This window comes from Aythya marila (genome assembly GCF_965140915.1).
Source record: "Aythya marila genome assembly, chromosome: 12".
In the NCBI taxonomy this organism is placed as follows: domain Eukaryota; kingdom Metazoa; phylum Chordata; class Aves; order Anseriformes; family Anatidae; genus Aythya; species Aythya marila.
The window spans coordinates 20,996,777-21,019,019 of NC_139053.1; positions in this window are offsets into that span (position 1 = coordinate 20,996,777).

A 22,243-nucleotide genomic window follows, 5' to 3' on the forward strand; every position below is an offset into this window, starting at 1 on the left:
AACTTTATAACAAAAGGTGAGCACCAAAAAATATGAAGTAATGTTAGGAGAAGAACAGAAACTAACTCCTGAATCTGAGAGTGGTAGAATGGTGAGGAATAATTAATTCTTCAGGTGCCATCCATTACTAAAAGTATTCTTTCAACAGACCTGAGAATTGTCTTCTAGTGGAAATTGTACAATTACCTATGGAGTAAATGGTCTAGCATACAATGATATGTCAAAATGCGCCTCGAGATGTATGTCAGCACTTTTGTGCAGAAGAGGGAAATGAATCAGAGGCATGCCTGCACTCTTCTCCCTGTGCTGGCACTTCTGAAGTCCCATTTCATCCGCTGCAGTTACTGTGAAGTTTGTGAAAAATTGTGAGGGCTTTTTTCTCCCATTTTTCTACTTCTGTAATGTAATATTTTTAATGAAGTAATCAAATCCAAAATTTTCTTACAAATCTTTTATCTTTTTCAGAATCAATTTTCAAAACATTTTTTTCTATGAAAATGGATGTCCTTCTCATATGAGACATAGGTATTGAAATACTCAGTATGTAAGAACCTCGGTATATAAGAACTCGCAGCCTTTTAAAATACCCTTTCTATTGATTTCATTTTCATGTGAGTACTTTTAGCTCTGTTCCAGACAACAACACTACAAATTGCTGGGCATCAACTGGCTGGTTTTTGTGTATAAACTTAGTAGAATCACAAAGTATCCTAGCTGGGAATGAAATACCAACCTGTTTAGTGTTTACAGACATGATTTGTTTTTTTATTGGAGAGAGTGATCATAACAATCTTCTGGTTTACAGCACAACTTTACTGTCAGAAAGGTCCAGTTGCTGTCTGTAACATTTTCATGCTATTAAGATCCTATACTGTTTTAACCAAATGAAATGAATTTTCAGTGTGCTGATTTCAGAACCATGCATTACAACCACTCTGAGGTGGACTCAAAATCCAAGTATAACGTTCAGTATGATTTGGGTGTTACAGCTGAAATGTTAAAGCGATCCGGAAGGTGTGTGCAGGTAGTAGGAAAGTTCAGCATGTGATTTCTGTGCATTGTTGTGCGCAGATGTGTTGCAGGCTCTGACACAACCACGAACAAGAACGATTTTTAAACACTGCTGACAAAATTTTGCAAGTGCTGAGCCACAGGCTAAGAGCTGCAGGCTGGCAGCGCCTGGCGGCTGTGAGCGGTCTGCAGGGAATTTGGCTGGGGGGCTGCGTCCTCAGGGGCACAGCTCTGACACAGTGGTGTGAGAGCAGTGACCACACGACTCCAGAATCTGTCCATTGGCTGCAGAAGTACATGATAGCGAATGTGAACACAGTGCAACGCTCTTTGTGAGTTTATTTCCGCATCTCTTTGTGAAATACCTGCAAGGTGAGGGACTGCTTGCACCTGGTGACAAAATCTGGTTGTGGATTTTCATATTGCAGCCTGGTGTGCTACTCGAATGAAGGCATTCATCCTAGCTGCTGAGGAAAGCTAACTGCTGCCTCAGCTGGGAGAGCAGCAAGGCACAACCGCTGTCGGAGCTGGCGTGGGACTGTGCGCCACGTACCACAAAGCTGGAGTTGAACTTGTCCCCAGGGAATCGACTGGATTCACAAACCAGTGCTGCTTTTGATGCTGTGTTACTCAGGCCCTTGACTGTCTCCTGTAGCTTAAAGTCTGTGAATGGTAGCATATGAGTGACCGCATGCATGGCTTCACTTCTGCGTGGCTGCAGATGCTGTCTGACACGATCCAGCAAAATTCGAGTCAACTTGTGCACCTTGGCTCTTCTGCCTGGTTTGTGCTTCTTTTTCTTTTTCTCGTCTTTTTTTTTTTTTTTTTTTTTTTTCTTCTTCTTCTTCTTCCATTTTCTATTTCTTTTTATTTCTTTTTCTTTTTTTTTTCTTTTTAATCTTTTTCCTTATACCACTCAGCTCCTATTGCTCAAAGAAATAATATTAATTTCTTGTTCTTACCCCCCTTTTCCTTCCCAGATAGATTTAAATAATAGCAAGGCTCCTGTTTAAAATGATAAAATCCAGGAAATTAAAAGTTAAGCCCTTCACTGTCCTTAACTCGGTGTCTCTGCTTTCCCCCTCTCAACAGTGGTATAAATTGAGGATGAAGCCTCAGCCCGAACTTTCAATTTCCTGGCTGTTGTCAGCTTGTATGGCAATGCTGCCATTCTACAATTTTCCTTTCTGGAAAGGATTTGTACACAATACATTTTAGAAAACTACAGAATAGCCAGGAGCAGAAATTAAATATTCTGCAAAGGTCCATGTCAGTCTAAAATTACCTCCATGTTTTGTTGAACGAGTGACAAAATTTGAATTCTAAAATATTATTAGTAAAATGCTCATCACTTGTGATGGATTTATTTAAAATTATAGCTTATGGTTTCATTTCTGTGGATACTTTTGCCTTTTAGTCGTTAAGAAGTTGCAGCATCATGATGTGTTTCCCTTTCTTGTTGAAGGACCTGGCTTCCTCTGACTGGTACAGGGCTTGCCCAGACCTAACGCTGCTGAGGGGATGGCAGAAGAGTGCTAGAAAGGATGGTAGTGCTAAAAATATGCTCAGGGTAACTTCTAGAAAGGGATACTGGGATGGCAGCAAACATTAGGAAGCAAAAGGTGCAAGAGTAAAAGGTCAGGTTTAAGACTAGTTAATTTGTCATTACAAAAATGAAACTCAGTATTTTATGAAAGCTTACAAAACACTGGAATTGCACTTCTTCACTAGATGGAGGTTGTTGCCCAATGTAGCCTTTGTATGGCAAATTTACACCTCAGCTGCATACCTTGTTCTCTATTAGAGTCTGCCAAATCTATTACTGCTTCCCAGATTCTCCCTGTCTGGAGGAGGAAAACTTACAGCTTTTTTTTTTTTTTTTTTTAAATTGTTTTAAATTCATTGCCTTATGTGCAACTTTCAGTAAGATGTGATAGATGAGCTATTTATATATATATAAATTCATATATATATATATTTAACCAATTTTAACCTTTATTTGGCTAGTATCTTCCTCTTTTTTTTTTTTTTTTTTTTTAGTGGTCAAGCTTGTGGCAGGTTCATCTTTATTGCTTTAAAAAATGGGGTGCCTTTATTTTTATTAATCTCAAAAAATCTTGAATGAATTTCAGATTTATATGTAGAAGTCTCCCTATTTGTGGAATGAATCATAAACACCAGTAATGCAATTTCAATGACATTTTTTCTTGTATAAGAAGTAAACTCCCCGAATCTGGGTATTTAGCTCACCTGCTCTGACTGCAGGTGCTGGTAATACCTTTCTGTATTCTGTTTGTTGTTTTAACAGCACAGAGATAGACAAGGAAGGAGCAGAGAAAACTTGAGATATTTTTCTGGATGTTTACTTCTTTGTGGGTGCTTCATTTTTGTAGAGGTGTCTGAGTACCTTGTGTACTTGCAAACAAATGCACAGATAAGCACAACCAATGTTATATTCACTGACAGCAAATGGGATAGAAAGATTTAAATATATATTGATTTCTCATGACACTGATTTTTCTTTTGTGGTATGTATGCTATCTAAAATCCAGCTAACAAATATATGTCTGTATATACGTGGTAATGACAGCAATAGCCATTGCTATCTATTCTAATGGCATTTTTACTGACTATAAACAGGGATAACTGTGATATTTCTTGTGTTCTTAACGTTGAGGAAAAGCTACAGACGGTGGTGTGGGATTTTTCTGTTTGTTTGTTTTGGTAATACTGTAATGCTATAAATCTGCTCGTTCAGATTTTAGTCACAGATTCTACTCCAGAATTTGAACCCATGTTGTTATTTTATGGTGATCCCACTGGAAAACAACAACAATGAAACAGTCTGAGCAATTCACAGCCTAATTTGTATGTCCCTTCAAATATGAAGACACGTTCTGTACTACCTTATCTTCTCTACTGCTTTTTTCTGTGTTTGACAAAATTTAGGATCAAATAACATTCTGTTAATTTCAGGAATAGCGTCGAATAAATCTACGCTTCAGAAAAAGGCAAATAAGATCTAAGCATTGCTAAGTAGCTGGGGGGCATAACTGCTGTTCTTTAATTTTCCAGCAACCCTAACTTCAGAAGTTAAATACACATTCCGTATTTTAACTTCCTGTTAGAACATTTTTATGCAACTTTAGATGTGAATTCTGTATGCAGCCCAACTGTTGAGACCCAGAACAAGGGAAAAAAATGGTGCAGATCCAACTAAGGAAAAATACCAAAGCAAATATTAAAATTTCTTCAGTGTTTGCTATAAAAATGAAAGAAATGTCTACATGTATAGGGCACTGGGTGTAGGCTGAGAGGACTGAGAGGCTGAGGTCTGATTCTGCGTCTGCTGTTGGCCAGCCATGTTACCTTGTGCAATCATTTCACCGCCTTATACCTGATGAGATACAGAATAATTGTCAAGTATGGTAATTGTAAGAATGTCCTTTGTGAAGTATGTTGTGATACAAGTCTGAAAAGTGATGCATAAAAGTTGTGTGAATGTTAGCAGAGAGATGGTCTTGCTCTTTCCTGAAAGCGTGGTGTTGCCAAGCCAAGAAGCGAACGCCTGCCCTGCTGCTTTTCTCACTGTGCTCTTCCAAAACCACGTGTATTTTCACTGACTGTGAATCCATATGTTATTCAGTGGGACACGTGGGTGTCCCAGTTTCTAGGATTAGGTCTAATGATGATGAGGTTTTGGCAATTAACAGTGTGGAATTTTGCAGTCGTCTTTCGTGTACCATTCTTTATGCATTCTTCTAGCAATAGAAGTGAGGTTTCACAAGGAATCGGCTATTTCAAGAGTCTGTACTCCAAGTAACAACACAGAGTATGCCCGTTTGTGCAACAAAGACGTGCAGATTGGAGCAGAGAGCATGAATATCACACCACGCATTGGTTCTAGGAAGCAGCAAGTTTGTAAGAAGATGTGCGGCCACAGCCAGAGGTGCCTGACCGTGCCCTGCTGTAAAATTGGATCAGGTTTTCCCCCAGAAGTGGTGAAATGCTTGTGCACTTACAAATGTGATAGCTGACTGCAGTATTTGCGTATTATATGTTTTTTTATTGTGGACTATTTATCTTAATTTCATATAAAATATTGTAGTTTTTATAGTTTTTTTTTCATATCAATTTATACTTACTTTTCTGTATTCCATTTCCTCCCCTGTTCAGTATCTGAACTCGTGGCAGCTGCAGTTTTCCTTTTTTTTTCATTTTTTCTTTCATATTTTCTTATTGCCCTAGAAAAATGCAAGCCTTTTTTTGTATTAAGCTTGCACAGTGAAATTTCAATTGATAGCTGAAAATAGCCCTAGCTGCTTGAAGAAGTGGAGGGTATTTTTGCTTTTTTCTTTTTTGTTCTCTGAATCTCACCTGCATGAGTCATGTATGAGCATTGTTTAAAATTTACAGAAACCGCATTATAATTGATAATGGTACTTTAGCAGCATCCAGCACCATCCTGTGTGGTGCAAAGTGAACCATTGTAGGAGTTGAGCTAAAAATATTGCATTAGCACTTAGAGAAAATGAAATTTTTATACTTGATTTGCTCATGGTCATATGGTTGCAACTAAACACAATTTGAGCTGTCACTTCACTGCAGAGAAAAATATGCAATTTTGGAATATTTTAAATGAGCTTGATATTAGATTCTATAACTCAGAATGACACAGGAAATAGTGTTTGCGACATGATTGGTTCATTACTATTTGGTAATTGCAGTCCATCATTTTAAAGGGGAAACTAAAACACAAACAAATGATCTCGGCATTCAGCAGTCTCCGTAGCTGAGTTGTCATTTTGGGGATGGTTTTAGAAGATACAAGTTGTGTATGTTTGGAGGCTTATATTTTTCCCTCCCCTTTATCATTTCAGGAGAATGATTTTCATCATAAACTAACATGTCAGCCAAAGCATCTACATTCAAAAAAAAAATATTATTTCACAATTTTCCACATGCACATTTGATGTAAACCCTGGAGGTGTATTCCCTGAGTACCTATTACCTCCATTTTAGGGAAATTACATTAAATTATTAGTGACAAATTTACTTGTCTGCCAATGTGTTTTTCTTGAATTTTACTACAACATCAATACTTGGCTGTTTTATATGGGCCCTCATTTACCTGTCTTTGAAGGCAGTCACCCCTCTGGGAGCTCTGCCTGTCACTAACATGTGCTGGGAAGAGTCTTTAAGTTTAACATTCGCAGTTTTGAATTAGAGGAAAAAAATATGTTGCACTTTAAAAATATAATATGCTTTTCCGACAAGTCATTTTAATGCCAACTGTCTCCTTTTTGAGAGCGTAAACCCAGTTGTACGCACAGAGTGCTCGGAGGAGGTGCTGGATCCTCAACGTCAAGGTCTTGCCTGGGAGCTGGCACCCAGGAAGAGAGGCATGAATGGCCGTGGCCTTGTACGTCTCGGGTTTGTGTTTCTGTCTATTCAAGAATCCAGTCTGATATAAAAATAAAAGCAGATGGGGAAAAAAGTCAGACTGAGAGCTAAAGGCAACTCTAGAACATGAAATCTCTGCCACCGTTGTGTGAGGAGATGCAACTACGAGGCGTGTGGAAAATACGGGCCTTTTACAACAGGCACGGCGTGTCTGAGAGAGATGTTTACTTGACTCCCTTTTTTTTCTTTTCTTCATAATCTTTAAAGTCTTTGTCTTCAAATTCAATTAGTGTTAATTCCAAATAAATGAATGTTTCAGGACTTACTGTGCTGGGGTAATATTTAAGTCCACAAGAAATGCTCTGCTTTTTGAAACCGAAGCCTTTGCAGTTCGAGTTCCTCCTGTTGAGTGCAGGAACGCAGGGTCTCATTTCACGGAAGGGACTCTGTGCTTTAATCTCTGCCATGATTGATGTCCTAGCAGCAGCGTAGCACCTTGTGTTGCATCCTGCTCAGACCCTGAAAATAAGCACGCTTCTGCCAGATCAGTGCTGGTCAAAGATCTCTGCAGAAAACTTTGGTGCTTCAGTAAATGACATTGGATATAGAATAGTACAGTATCTTCTTCCTTAAAATATTGGTCTCCAGTACTAGAAGTATCTGTGTTTTATTGTACATAAGCACTGTTTGCCATTCTATGAGTCTACATTGCTAACAGAGAAAGTTTTAGAAGAACTAATGAATGACTACCCAGAAATGTACATGAGAGCTCACAGGGATAGAGCTCTGTGGGCACCATCATCACCAGCTTATTGTTCTGGGAGAGAGTTTTTGCTAGTAAACTGGTACAAACAACTGTGTTGAAGCCAGGGAAGCAATAGCGGTGTATAGCAGCAAATAATCTGCCCTGTGGCTTTATTTATTTGTGTATCACTCACTGCCTTGTGGCCAGAGTCTGTTATAGCCCTTTGGGTATTATACGTTGTAAACAAGAAAGGATCATGTTGATAATAACAAATTCTGTGTCAGGCTTCCAGCAGTTTGGATTCCTGGGAGCTGCTATGTCCAGGAAACTTGAGGAGGTGAAAATCGATTATGAAGGCTGATAATGTAGAGCAGATTTGAATGCTTTAATTAAATTCCTCTCAACTTAGCAAAGCAGTTGATTAAAATCAGCCTTTAAATGGGACTTTAGTTACCTCAAGATAACTTGTGCTCAAAAAAGAAAAAGGGAGGATCTCTGAATATCAAGATTGTGGAAGGAAGATGATGGTAGAACGTAATTAAAACCAGAATGCCTACTTCACGTTTAAGTGGCTAGATTATCTCGCGGGTATTGTGCTGCTGTTTTTATTTGTAGTGATAGCCCCCAAACCAAGGGCTACGCCCAGGAGCTGGAGCCCTGCTGTACTGTCTCCTAAGTATTAGCGTGCATGGCCAAATATTCCAAAAGCACAGAATCTCTGCCTCAAGGAGCTTGTAACTTAACCAGTTGTGTGTGTGTACGCGTATGCGTTCACGTACCTGTGCTACCACAAAAAGGATCTGGAATCGCAGTTTGTGTTTTGATGAGACACGAGCAAAGAGTGAATGTGAGGAGAACAAAGGAGAAGGGAACAGTGCGGTGGTTCCTCGAGGTAGCAATCTCGAGCTTTGTTGGTTTAGTGCTGTAGTCATCCTGTTGCTATACTGAATGCTGCGGGATTATCAACAAACTAACGCAATTTGCATATATTATGAATATTTTCAAATTTCTGTGAAGTTCAGCTTTTCTTTCACACCTTTCTTTGCTCCAAGTGTTGTTGCAGACTGTTCTGCCTGTCATGGGAATTCCCCTGGCTGTGTTACACATCCCAGGTACTTCTCCCAAATACGGGAAAAACTGGGTGCGCGTTATTTCTATACCCAAATCTTGAACAAGTATCAAAATAGAGCCTATAACTCATGTAGAAGATGTACCTAATAATTAATTTCATTATAATTTCATATATATATAATATTCCCTCATTGAATCAAAATGGGTACATAAATCAGTGCAATTTAAACTGATTAACCTCAAACTCTTTTAATTAGAAAATAGGGGCTTCACCGGCAGTATGTGAAATGCCTTTACGTTATTTTGTCTGACTTTTTATTCTAGCACTGAAAATAGATAATGCATATTATTATCATTAAATATAATTTGATGAAAAAATGACATTCTTCAAGGACTTCCTTCATCCTTTTTTAGAATTTGCTACGCCAAAATGCTTGTGAGGTTGGTGCAATACATTTAGGCCTAAAAAAAGGAGAGAAAGCTAAAGGGGACCTCACTGCTTATTACAGAAGCTTGTTCTTTTCCAATATGCTTTCAGTGTTAAGAGTTTTTGTTGTTGTTATTAATATTTTTATCTTTTCCTGAGACCCTGGTAGAAATTTTCAAATCAGTTAAAGATGTTTCTGATAGCATTTAGGAGGAGTCATTGCTCCTGACTGAGGCTGCTTGGGAAATGGCTGTTCATTTCTTTTCATAAAATCTCCTTTCCATGTGTACGTACAGAATAACTTCACAGTTCACCAGTAAGCTCTAAGTAGGTGATGACCAGCCAAGCATCAATGGTTAGATTTTTCTTTTCTTATTATAAAACTGCCCAGAGAGAGAGAGGAAGGTGGATAAACTCTGCCTTGTATTTTGTTAGCTCTAATGCATGTGGTATTGGGGGGGGAATTGTTACATTGCCCGTAAATCTTAGCTCTTGGTATATGTAGATTGGTAGAGTCAGTCTTCCGTATGTTAACTTTCAGTAAAATACATGTACGTATCAGCAACTTTAAGATAAACCTTCCCTTTATGCGTTTCACTTCTTACCTTGCCCAGGCTGTTGTTGAAGGGGGTCAGTGTATTGTGCAATTTGATTTTGCTGTGCTGAAAATCTTATACCACACTTCTCCCGTTTGCTAATCCACTGTTTGCTCCTTGTGGACTCAATTGTGCGACGTCTCAGATCTGCATTTACATATCAATTAAACCTGGGTGAGAATGGGGAATGTGTACCTCACAAACAGATTATGAAAATACAGTTGGATAGACTACTTCGTAATTTGTGTAAGGAACTTACCGGTTAACAGGGTGACCAAAGTGATAAAACGTGTGCTTCTGATGGCTTTGTTTGGCAAAGAATCGAGATAACGTTTGTGTATAATTATAGGCTTAAGTGCAACTGATGCCAATGATTAATTGAATTGGGATCAAATTTACCTGGGGGGTAACAGTGGCTTTAAAGAAAATATATTTTAGTAATTATGTAATTGTACAAAAAATTATTTCATTTTTAGCATACAATTGTAAATACATACTGTAGCTTTATTAAAATACGTATCCCTGCATGTGCCGCCTGCTTTAAAAATACAAGAGAAAGATGGGTGATAGGTGGTTCTCCTAAGCCATTTCCACAAAGCAAATAAAAATTGCTTAGTGGAGTATATGAAGTTACTGAACAGTCCTGCTAATGTGCTCAGGATTATTTTTGTTTGAGATTGGAGAACGAACACCGTAACTAGGTATGTTTGCTCTCAAGTTTAGAAACGAAGTGCTAAGGTTTGTCACTGTCTTGTTCTTTTTATTAATATGGTTTGAAATACAAAATATTTCACATTGCTCAGTGCCACTTGCCATCTCTCATATGGTCTCTTTGGCTCTCTGTATATATATACATGTGCACATATATGTATACAGAAGTCATATGTTGTGGTTAACAAGTTTCATATAACGTGTTCTTACGTATGTAAGTGTGTGTGTGTGTAGAAAAAATGAGCAAGTATATAGGAAAAAATAAGGTGCGTGGCAGCACTCTCAATCCCTCTCTTTCCACTGGTGTTCACTGCACCTGCATTTTCTATATATATCAACCTGTTGTTTATCATGAACACAGGTTTCAGTCGTACAGTTTCATCTGTAGCTAAATGCCTGTTTCCTTGGCAGTCTATCTTACAAATTATAGTTAATATTATTACCCTTTTCGACAATGTAAGGAACGTGTCCAAAATGGAAAAGGAATTTCCAGCTTTGGGCAGAGAGAAAACTTTGTCTTTCTTCATGTGCACCTAATCTCTTGTTTTAGCTCAAGATGGAGGGTTTATGATTAATACAGTTGATGCAGAAAATGGCCGATTGCTTGGTTTCTTTTAAATGTATCATGCTCAGTGCACACGGTCTCTGAGCATCAGTTAGAGGGAAGTGACAGCAGACTTGACCTTTCTTTCCAAATCATATTGGGGGGGGGGGAGGAACAACACGACAGAATTAGCATGATACAGCGGTGTTCCAACTTGTTTTAAGTGATAACTTTCATATTTAGTGACGCTGGTATGTTCTGGAAATATAAAATCATATTTTAGCAAACAGTCACATGTTATTTTAAATGCGATTTAAAATTTTAGTCTCTCAGTGCATAATAAGATGGCTTTAAGATATTTCACTGACTTGGCTAATGCTCCTAAAAGGTCAATACAAATATTTAGCTTCTACTTTTACTTCTGCTGTTTCACAGATTGGTCCAATTTTTAATTTGGAGTCATCTCACTGAATATTTTAAGGACTATTTAGACGGCTTGTGAGAAAGCATGAACAATAGGTCCTATATGTAGGAAGGTGTTAGTTATAAAAGGGCTTAAATTGGCTTTAGTGTAACTGGAAACCAAATAAATGGTTCTGGAAACTACACTAGGAGATTTAGCAGGTTTTTTCTGTAGTCACCAATTAGTGCCATTAGAAAGTCTAATACGCACAGCGTGGACCTGCAGCAGCTGTGATTGATACAAAGCTCAGCCAATCGCACTGGTTCCTTGTCAGCTCTCATTAGGCTGTGATCAATTACCAGGATTTTAGACCAATTTGAATGAAAAGTAAAAACACATTGTTACCACAAATTTCATCAAGTGAATATGCTGTATAAGGAAACAGATCAGCTATGACCTCTTTGACATTTTCAAAATGTTTAAAAGCTGAAGTTAATTCTTTGTGATGTCCTTTCATCTTTAGTTGACAACAGAGAGACCTGGAGTGGTGACAGGCCTTGTCAAGTGGGTCTGTCTTATCAGAAACAATACCCTGCAGATCTTTCAAGCCAAATATTCTAATCTAAAATAATTGCATTTAAAATTTCATGTAGCTTTTGTGTCTTTCCCTGAACCATTTTTATATTAAGTAACAAACCTTTCCACTCAACACTTTTTTTTTTTTTTCACTTAAAAGGTGTAATAGTTGCTAAAAATATTTAAGTTACTATGGTAAATGGCATACAGGAAAGAAAGCCCAAGGATGCCTGTCTTGTACTTCTGGGGTGCTGGATAAAGTTGCAGCTATGCGTTGTCTCAGTCTTTGTGAAGCACTTCAGGTACAGCCTTTTGGATTTTACTACTGCCCACATTTCTCTCAAGACTCTACCCCCATCTCCCACTAAGCAGCCTCTTCTTGTCCTCCCTCAGTCACCTTTGCCAAGTATTGCAGCCCAGGGCCTTTTAAATCTGGTGTTTAGCTGAGGGAGAGCTGTGAGATAATGTCACTCCATTTTTCAGGTGCAGTTTTTAACATTTTTGTTCTAGAATAGCCATTTTAGTGTGCAAAATTAAACAACAGATTTAACTTAAAAAAAAAAAAAAAAAAAGCTAATTGTTAGGTTTCTTTTACCCAAGGACACCTAAAGTAATTAGTATCTTCAGACCTTTAACATGGGGACTTTCATCCTCCATGACCGAGTGGCTGTGTTAATGCAGGCGGTGGTGCAGGTCACGGCCACTGCTCGTACCCCCAGCTGCGGACCCCTCCAAGCCCCCTGGGTGCAGACCCCGCGAGCAGTTTCTGCTGCCCCAGGCCTCCGTCAGCCTCCTGGTCCTCACCGTTGGGTCACTGCCAGGTACCCAGTGCCAACCATCCTGCCCCTGGCTGCTCTGTTCACTTGTTGTTGGATTACTTCATGTTTTAAAACCATGAAGCTCATTTCAGTAGGATAAAGTAGAAAGACCCAAACAACATTTTGTCTCCCTATCCTGGCAGATTTTTGTTAGTAATTTTTCTCTTTAGAGCTTTCAAATCAAAATATAAACTAGATCAAAGACTGGAAGTACTAGAAGAGGAATAAGCCTCTACCACAAGCTGGTATTTTGGAGCATGTTTACTAGCGGGCAGGTTTGAAAGAGAGACTTCAGTGCCTGAGCTGTTAATTACAGGATAGTTTATTCATGACTTTTTTTTTCCTTAGCTGCTGTTCTACTTAGATTAATTCCTTCCTCAACCCTTTTGGTGAGCACTCTTGTCTTTTCGGGTGTGCGTTTACATGCCACGTCAGTAACCTCTCACATGGGTTTTTGCTGTGTCAGTAAACATTTCTGAAAATAAGATTTTAAAGCCTGAATTATTTATACTATATGATAAGCAGGCAGAATGATGAAATTCAATGCTAGTTCATAAGATTTTTTTTTGCTTGATTTCTCTGTCTCCCACTCTTACCAGGCTTTTGTTAGAAAGAGTACTTTATTCCTTTCTGACACACTACTAAAGGTATTATGCAAACGTAAGATGTTGTTCATTATAATCTGTTGAAAATGGAGGCAGCAGAAAGCTGAATTTCATTGTATAACTTGATCTAAGAGAAGATTCTAATGGAAAACAGCAGTCAGCTGAAGGTGTCGGGACTGATTGCAAAAGCTGATTTTATTATGATACTAATATTAGGCGACCCACATTCTCTCCACACTGACAGAGCGTGGAGCTATGAAATGAATGAGCAGCATTGCCTACACGGCAGGCACCAGCGGAGTAAACATGGGGCCCGGTTGCGAGTGCTGGACCTGAGCCTGCGTACACCCAAATACCTCGGTTCTGCCAGAAATGGAGAACTCGCTTGTCAGGAACAATCACCTCAGAGGGGCCAAGTACCAATGTGTTATAGGAAAGTTCAGCTGCTTCGCCACGCATCATCCAAACCTCTTGAATCCACAACGTTAGACCTCACAGAAAATGGGTTTCTTCTAAGCTGTTTCTCTGTTGCTTAAGGATAAGACACAATCAGCAAAGAACTTAGAAAAATGTTCTGCAACCCTCTCCAGGTTTTGCTGTGATCAGTGTGTTTTCTGTTGTTACGTTAAGAGGGTAAAAAATGCAACAATGAGAAAATTATTCATGCTTCTGATGAGTTTTAGTTGTTAGGTGAATTCCCTAATTCATGTGGATTATCTCCTGTTCCCTCTGTTTCTTTACATCACCTGTCAGTTATCAGGTTATTCATGGGAGGCCACATGTAGTTGTTTGGGTTCAGGCACATGAAAATCCAGGTTATACGGTCACTTAGTTTTCACAAGTCTGTCTGAAGGCAAATTAAGATTTTTTAATTGGTATATTTAGAAATGTATCAGTATAGTTTACCTTTAATAAAAAGTATTCCGAAAATAAAAAGACATTCCGAAAAGGGTGGGCATTTCTGGCACACTGCTTTCCCTTTTTAAAGAAGGAAATTGTGAAATGCCATTTACTACGTGTTGGTAAATTGCACGGAACAAAGGGATGCTCTGAAGCCCGTGTGTGCGCAGGCACTGCGGGATCCTGAGCACCAGGCCGAACACAAGGCTTTCTGGCTCTCACTGATCTGTGTCTCAGGCACAGATTTTACCTGTGCAACCTGTCTGTATTTTTGCTAAGAAAGTTGAGGCAGGAGCCAAACTGTTCGCCCTTCCTCCCTGGCTTTCCTGCCCACCCCCTACCGCAGTAACTTCGAGCATTAGGGTGACAGAAGACTTCTGTATTTTCTTATGCCAACTGTGTCATCCACTGAAGGGAAGCTGCTGTCTCTGAGAGGCCAAACAGCACGCACTTTCAAGCTTTAAAAATACGGTAACTAACTGTCCTTCCCCCCGCTCCCCTCAAGCTGTAGGAATCCTAAATTATTTAGACTTGCTGTTTAGAGTGCAATATAAATAAGTGTAGTCTAATGTGTTCCTCATTGCATAGCACTTTGATACCAGCTATGTGAGGTGTGAACTTGGGCTAGAGAGGAATTTTCTGTTAAATGAAACCTCCAGAGCTTTTGCCACGGCTTCAGACTAAGCCGTGAAGTACGCCATGCCCCCGCGCCGTTCCCCGCGGGAAGGCGTTGGCTGGTGGCAGAGCTGCTCCCACAAGCACGAGCACTGCCACAAGGGCATCACAACCATTTTTATATCAGAACCGTTCTGTTCAGAGCTCTAGCAAGTATGTGTTTAGCAGCCTGATGTTTTTCTTGGAGAACTCTTTAAGAAAACTATTTCTTTAAAGGAGACCTGCTTAACCTAGATGCGCAGCAGATTCGGGGTTGCACAGCGGTAGGAGTAGTAATTTACTGTCACCAGATTTGTTCTCCTATGAGGGATTTTTTTTTTTTTCCTGTGGACAAACAAGAAAATGTTAACAATAACTTTATTTTTAGGAAATTTTCACGTTTTAAGGGCAAGAAACACAGCATGTGTATGTAATTTTTTCCTATACTTAGGGTTCATATATGTAGGCAAATGTGTGTACACTCCTTAAATAATGAAATTGTTTTCAGCAGTGAATCATATCCAATGTGAAACTGAATGTTTTTTGTACCATTTAAATTAGACATTATATCAAATCCTCTAAGTTTATCTTACTGAAATACATTTAATTAATAACCACAATTAGGATGCTGCAAAGCCCTGCAACGTTTACTCACGTCAGTTAACAAAGGAGGGCATCTCTTTTCCAGCACACTTCAGCTTTCATTATTGGCATGTAAAGGAGTTTAATTTACCTGGAGGAGTGTAAACCTTTTTGAAATAGGTGCCTCATTCCACAAAAGAATCATTCCACACATGCTCTAAATACTGTACATATTTACCAAATTTAAATACATATTTACATACCTAAGATTGACCCAATTGAATGGAATGACTCCCTCGATACCTTTTATAGTCTATTAGGTAAATAAGCATCTCGGAAGCGGGCTCGCTTTTCTTTGCACAGCAGAGAGTAATGCAGATAGGATAAGAATTTTGGGTCTCTGTAAGGTAGTTGGCTTTACAGTTTACAGTAAACTGTATCAATAGAGATACGAGGTATCAATAGAGATACGAGAAGCAAAGACGAGAACCCAAATTGTTCCAGATGCAGTTAGCGAGGTCGGCAGCAGCTGAGAGCAGCGTGGGGGAGGCAGCGCTGCGGCACGGTGAGGGCTGCCCGGTGCCATGCACAGCGCTGCCCTGCTAAAGCCAAGCTCCTGCCGCATCTCTCCCCTCCATTCGTCCCCCTACACCATATAAACCTGTACTTCCTGAGGCTGTTACAGAATCATAAGATAGAATCCTTCATTGCTGAAGATGTTTGATTTAACACATTTTGTCCTAATTCATCGTTTATAGACTTCTCACCCGGTTTGTGTTAACAGATGAGATGCAAAGAGAGGACAGTTTCATTCATGCTCTGTGGAAGAGCACAGGCTGTGGTAACACTGCTGAAAGCACTGATTCCTCGCTGCAGCTACTTTTATCTTAGTCTTGACAGAGAGCAGTTCCAGCACACAGTAACCTAAATCGCTTAAAGTTCTGGAAAACACTTCAAGTCAGGATCTGTCACGTGCCTTCCACGTGCCTTTGGGTTGAGTCAGGGCAACCCTGCGTCTAGTTCCCATGCTGCTTTCAAGGTTCAGATCACCTTGACATCGGATGGAAGCTGGTACCGGCGAGCTGTCGTGTTACCTGCCTCAGTATAGGTGGAAAAGAGATTTTGAGAGAAAAATGAAATACTTTCTGCTCACTTCTATCTGTAAAGAACAGAGAAATGTGGTTTTGGGGGGGAACATTGTTATTGAATGAGGATAACGAATGGGTTGCTTGAATTTTATTTTTTATTTTGTTGCATAGGTTAATTTTAATTTCTGTTAGAATGATTAGTATAAAGGCTTTTACTGGTCTCTCTAAAAATGGCCTGAGAACAATTCTGTATATGGCTGTTCAAAGCCTGTATTGAAAAGCAGGAAAGAGAAGCTGAAGGAGGTCTTGCTCAGACAACAATAAAGAGAAACCAAATGGTTTGAAGTCTGTCTTTGAATGCAGCAACAATGCATATATTGGACACTGGAGATGTCAAAAATAACACATTCACTGGAAGAACTCCAGGTGCAAATCCTGAACATCTTTTTTCTGTATACTGTATATTAGCCTAGAGAATGTTTTTGATACTGCTGCTGTTACTACATGAATGGCTTTGATACAGCTGTATCCAAGATGGCAAAGTTGGATTCCATGGTAAAACTTTCCCTGTGTTAATTCAAGCTTAAAATAAGCAGCTGATAAATAACCATCTCTGATTGTAAGCATCATCAACACGTTGGTGAAGGGCCTGGACCTGTGAAACCATCTTTTGCAGTCCTGCAAACAGAATTCCAGGCAAATGCTACACAGTTTCCACTTCTCAGTATTAAACCATTTTTTTTTTTAATTAATTGTGAAAAAAGGGCCACATTTTAGATCAGCTGAAGTGGGTCTTAACAAATCAGTGTGAGAGAGATGAGTTATGAGTTAGTGTTCTCTCCTCATATTCCTTTTTCAACACTACACTCTGGCTGGAAAACCTGAAACCTGCCTGCTCTTAGACTCAAGATGGAAAGGACAAAAAAAAAAGAGTCACGGCTTATCCCTACTGACTGACTTAAACCCTAAGGGCCCGAGTAGGGTCTTTTCACAGTCCAGTTCTTTAGGTTATGGAATCATCAGCATCTTGTGACCAAAAGCACCAGAGACATCTGGTATACTGCAAAACCTTTAAACCTGATATTTAATGGAGAGTTTATTGCAGTAGAGAAAAGGTTAATTTTTACATAAGTCTTTTTTGATTTTGGGGATGTTATTTTACTACAGGTATTTGATCTGATTTTCAAATTTTCCATGTGGCATTGGTAGTATTTAGCTTGTTTTCTTACTTGCTTTGAACAACAAATTGTTTTTTGTAGTTTCAGCTGAAAAGGTAACATTGAAAACTAGGAACTAATTTTGTATATTGACTCCTTCAGTCAAAGATGACCATACAATAGAGAAATCAAATGTTAACCTCCAAAAGCATGTGTGCAAGTGCTTCCTAGATACCCTTCGCTGATAATCCAGCTGTTGTTGTTCTGTGCTGAGCCTTTTGCTTTCGGAGATTAGAATCAGAAATCTGCAAATTGTACTAAGAAGGCAGAGTGCCTCTGAACTGTAAATATCCGTACTGTGTGACATATTGACAGCAACTGCTCAGCTTATTTTACTCTGGGTCAATTCATCATCTCCTGATTTACGGAGCTGTTCTAGTTTTATCTTACTGATTTGCAAATTCTTGTGACCAATTACATTTCAAACATCAGTTATTTTTATTATGTAATTTGTTTCACTGGAGCATATAGAAAACCCCAGCCCTACTCCAGAGAGCTTACAGTCTAGTTTTAGATATATGGAGAGGATCATAAAGAGAAAAATGAGATAGCCCATACAGTAATGGGTTACTTGGACTTGGCCTGCGCATATCTTGCTGCTTCTTTTGAGCTCTTTATTTCTGATGCGGGGAAAAAAAGATCAGTTCTTGTAGACAGTGAGACAAAAACTAATTTCCATGAATTTCTGATCCTAAACTCACAGCGGATGTCAGTGGGAATAAAGACGAAGTGAAATGCTGATTGTGGAGGCAGGATGGGGAGGGAAACGCAGTGACTGGTGACACGAGTGACGTGGAGAGGTACAGACACTGGTTCCGAGGGCAGGGAGGCAACTGTGGTAGCAGTGGCACAAGGCGAGGTGGTGGAAATGCTGACCTTAGGTAAACGTGTGAGGGGACCCGTCTGAGGGGGGGAGTAGGGCATTGTATCAGTGTAATGTCTGAGTGCCCAGATGGGAGGCAGGCGACAGATTTGGTGACCTGCAGGATCCTGAGAGGGAGAAGAGGTGGAGTAGCTGGGAGGATCCAAGGCCAGGTGACCAAGATGGTACAATCAGGGTTGTAGAGTAGTACAGAAAAGAGTAGGAGCTGATATAGCTCAGGGACATGAGGATGAGAGGTTTCTTGGGTACCGTATCAGTCATCCCGCTCTTTTAGAGAAGCTTTGGGAAAGAAAAAGAAAAGAGATAGGGGTTGATATTAGCTGCAGACTTTGCATTGAACTATGACGTAGAAAGCTTTTCCTTCTAGGAACATATTTTACCAGCAGAAGTTTTGGACTTCCTTGATTTCTGTTATTTGCTATGTTAAAATGCTAGTTGCAGAACTGTTAGAAGACAGAACTTCTCTTTGTGGGGTGGTATTTCCATTAATACCCAGGACACTCAGTAAAATTATCGGTGATTTATTGTTAATGTTTGTCATCTTTTAAAGCTTAAAAATAGCTTCATCCCACTGCAGTACCTCATGGAGCATTTTAGGCTGGTACAGAGAATTGCTGCAGTAATACTGCAAAGGGAAAGAAAGGTCTTTGAATACATCTAGGAATAATTCCCCAAATGTGCATATTTAGCAACAGTTATGGGTTGGATGATAAATTAATATCTAAGGTGAAACTGAAACAGTTTTCAAAAAGGACTGTTAGTTTCAGCATGAAAAATTGTTTTCAACATGAAAATCATTGTTTAGTATATTGACTGCATTGGTGCTAATAGCTACAGGGCAGATGTTTCTGGTGATGTCCCTACTGCTTTGCACCTATTCAAATGCAGGACACACTTGGCTGCATGGATAGTATTTATTCAAGTGCTTTTTAAAAGACATGGTGAAACGTGCACGTTTTCATCTTCCATTTATCAACTTCAGTCTGATAGCAAAAGGGAATGTAAGTGAAATCCAAAGAGAAGAATGATAAAAGAAATATGTACGATATTCCAGACATTTTATAAGCTGTTTCAAAGTAACCCTGTGCATGGTGATGTATTGTGTCCAGAGCTTTTTCAGTGACCTGAAGAGTTGTGTAGGTTGGCGCATGGTGTGGCTACCAGCAGATGAAATAATTTATTTTTCTGTCCATACAACAGGCTTTCCATGCATTAGTGTGTTTATCATTTCTTTATCCAAAAAAAAACAAACACAAAACCAAACCAAAACAACCAACAAAGAATCAGTAGTGTGGGAATGGAGCCTCTAACGTTAATCAGTGCTTTCTTCTTTTACCAGCTGCAATTCTGCAATTTGGCAAATTAAAGGAGACAAAATAAAGCTCTCAGCTCTGTACAGAAATTTTTCAGAGTGGTTTTGCTTAGTTCCTTATCTTTCTCAATGGCACAGAGATTTTGAAAATGTTTTTGTAATTTTCCTATTCAAATACCTGACTGAAGGAAACCTGTGGAGTGCAAATTATAAAGGTGGATGCATAGAAAGTATTCATCTCATGCTTGCCTGTCACCGACTGAATTTACAGTTGCGGCATCTCCTTTGAAAATCGCTGTCAGCCACATAACCTGGAAAGCCAGACAGGGAATACAAGTGGTACCCGGACTTAGAGCCTGCAGTAACCCTTCAGCCTGAAAATACCGGTCGGTGTAACCGCTGGGAAAAGGCAGGATTTCACAGTGCATTTGTTCTTTGAAAAAATAAATGGGATACTGCTTCTATCCCAGAATTTCTCTGTCTCCAGTAAATTGAGCAGTTTGCATTTTTTCCAGGTTGAATATAGAGGGAAACTGATAACAATGCAGTTTTTTAGCAATGTATTCATTTCTGCATTTATTTATTTTTACTATCTCCAATATAGCGCATGCAGCCCCCAGTCCCTAGTATGGAGCAGGTGGCTGTTTCTTTTTTCTTTTCTGTGTCAGAATGACCTGTCTGCTGAAAAGGTCAACCCAGTGCAAGAATGACATATGTGGTCACAAGGTTTAAGGTCTGAATAAATTTAGGATCCCCCACACTCCAAGACCGTAGTAGTGCTTGAGAATCAGAACAGTAGCCCAGGAAATCAGGGTAGTCCAGGAAAGCAAATAAGATTTCACATACTGCTTTATGATGTTGAGTAGTAGTAATAATGTGATGTAGCGAGGAGATGCTTTAATCTTGTTTTTTTTATGCTTAACATTTTAAGTGTGCGTGATAATTTTTCTTTCTCCATTTCAAGACATCTGTCTGAGAACAGGTAACTCCTCCTTCAGCCCAGGGTTATTTGTCTGGTCTTTCCTATGCAAATGAGAGTAAGATTAGGAAAAGATTAGTGATCATTTCTTGAAACATTCTTTTCAGGAGGTATTATCCAGATCTCTATCTTTTTATTTCTAATTATCACTATTATTATTACTACTTACTAGTACTACAGTAGTCTTGGAGAGGGCATCCTTCTAAAATACATTTCGGTGTACCCAGGCCCTGATGGGCATTCCAGTGAAATACCATCAGCATGGGTTCTACAAAATGGCTTTTTAATAATTCATCTGGGTCTATAATGCCTTCTCAAGCTGTCTCAAAACACAGGCAATGTAAAAATTGTGAATTATTAAATAGTAGCTCTTAAACTTTTTGAAAACTTTCTTGTGGAAGGAAGAGCACATTTTAATTGCATAGTCATTAATCACAAGTATCTATCCAGAATATGTATCTCAGTATGATGAATTTGGACACAGAAGCAAAAGCCATAGCAACATAATGCAAAATATAATCAATTTCTGTCCCTCGTGTAGCACAAGCAAAAATACATAAATATGAGAAAAGCACGGTAACCCAAAGGGAATCTTGAAAGGCACGGTGAAATCTGCTCCATTGTTTTTTGCAGCACGTCATATGCCTGCGTATTTTTGGAGGATCTGTTCCAGTGGTTGTGTCCTGAAAAGATACGATTCAGTCTGTGATAGAAAGTATTTCCAATGAAGCTGCCCTTAGCAATGGATAAATGGCTGTGAGCGTGCAGCACTTGCAGGAGTTGCTTTTCAGAATCCCTCTCTGCCGGGAAACATAAAAATCTCTCTCAAGAAAGATTTGTTTTTTTAAGTGATCAGGTGTCATGGAGACCCTGCGCTCAGATATATTCTTATTTCTCCCTGACATACAGTCTTTCAGCTTCTGTCATGCACACACACAGTAGGTGTATATTATGTGTCTTTACACATACACGCGAGGTCAAAGAATGCACTCAGCTGCATGCAGGCCCCATGAACGCGTATATATATGATTATATATATTATGCATTAACAGGTTATGACTGTTTTAATGAATGCATTTTAAAAGAATCAGTGAAATTTTAGCTTTGGAGTGGAACATACAAAAATATTTTTGTAAGGCAGAGCTGAAAACTGTATCAGAGGAATTCCAAACAATCACCTCGAGACGCAGCACTCAGCAGACGCGTGTGCAGCACGCGCAGCCACCCCCGCTGGGGTTTGGCAAGGTCTGTGCACAGGGTGTGCCGAACGGCGGGGTTGTGTTTTAGGAATATTTAGAGGAACAAAATTCGAGACGCATTTCTAGGAATACAAAGTAGGCCAGAAGGTCCTTATGGCTTGGACTCTTCAGTAATTTTGTGCTGTCTGTGTCCTTATAATGTAATTTATTGTGAACACTCTAAGGAAGGGCTGTAACCAAAACAACTCAACTGTCTGGAGACATGCATGTTAAAAACCAAAAAATGAGAAGGATGTTGCCTGGGTCACTGCCCATTTAACAGCCCTTAAGCAGGATGTGAGAATGCTGCTTATGGCAGAGGCTTCAGTTTCTTTTTTTTTTTTTCTCTGCTTTGTAATAATTCTTTATCCAAATACTTGTAGTGAATGAAACCTGCTGCAGCGAGAGTCACATTATCAATTCTTGCCCACTCCTCAGGTCCTTTGGTTGTCTTAATGTCTACTGTGTTGAGGGGTAAAT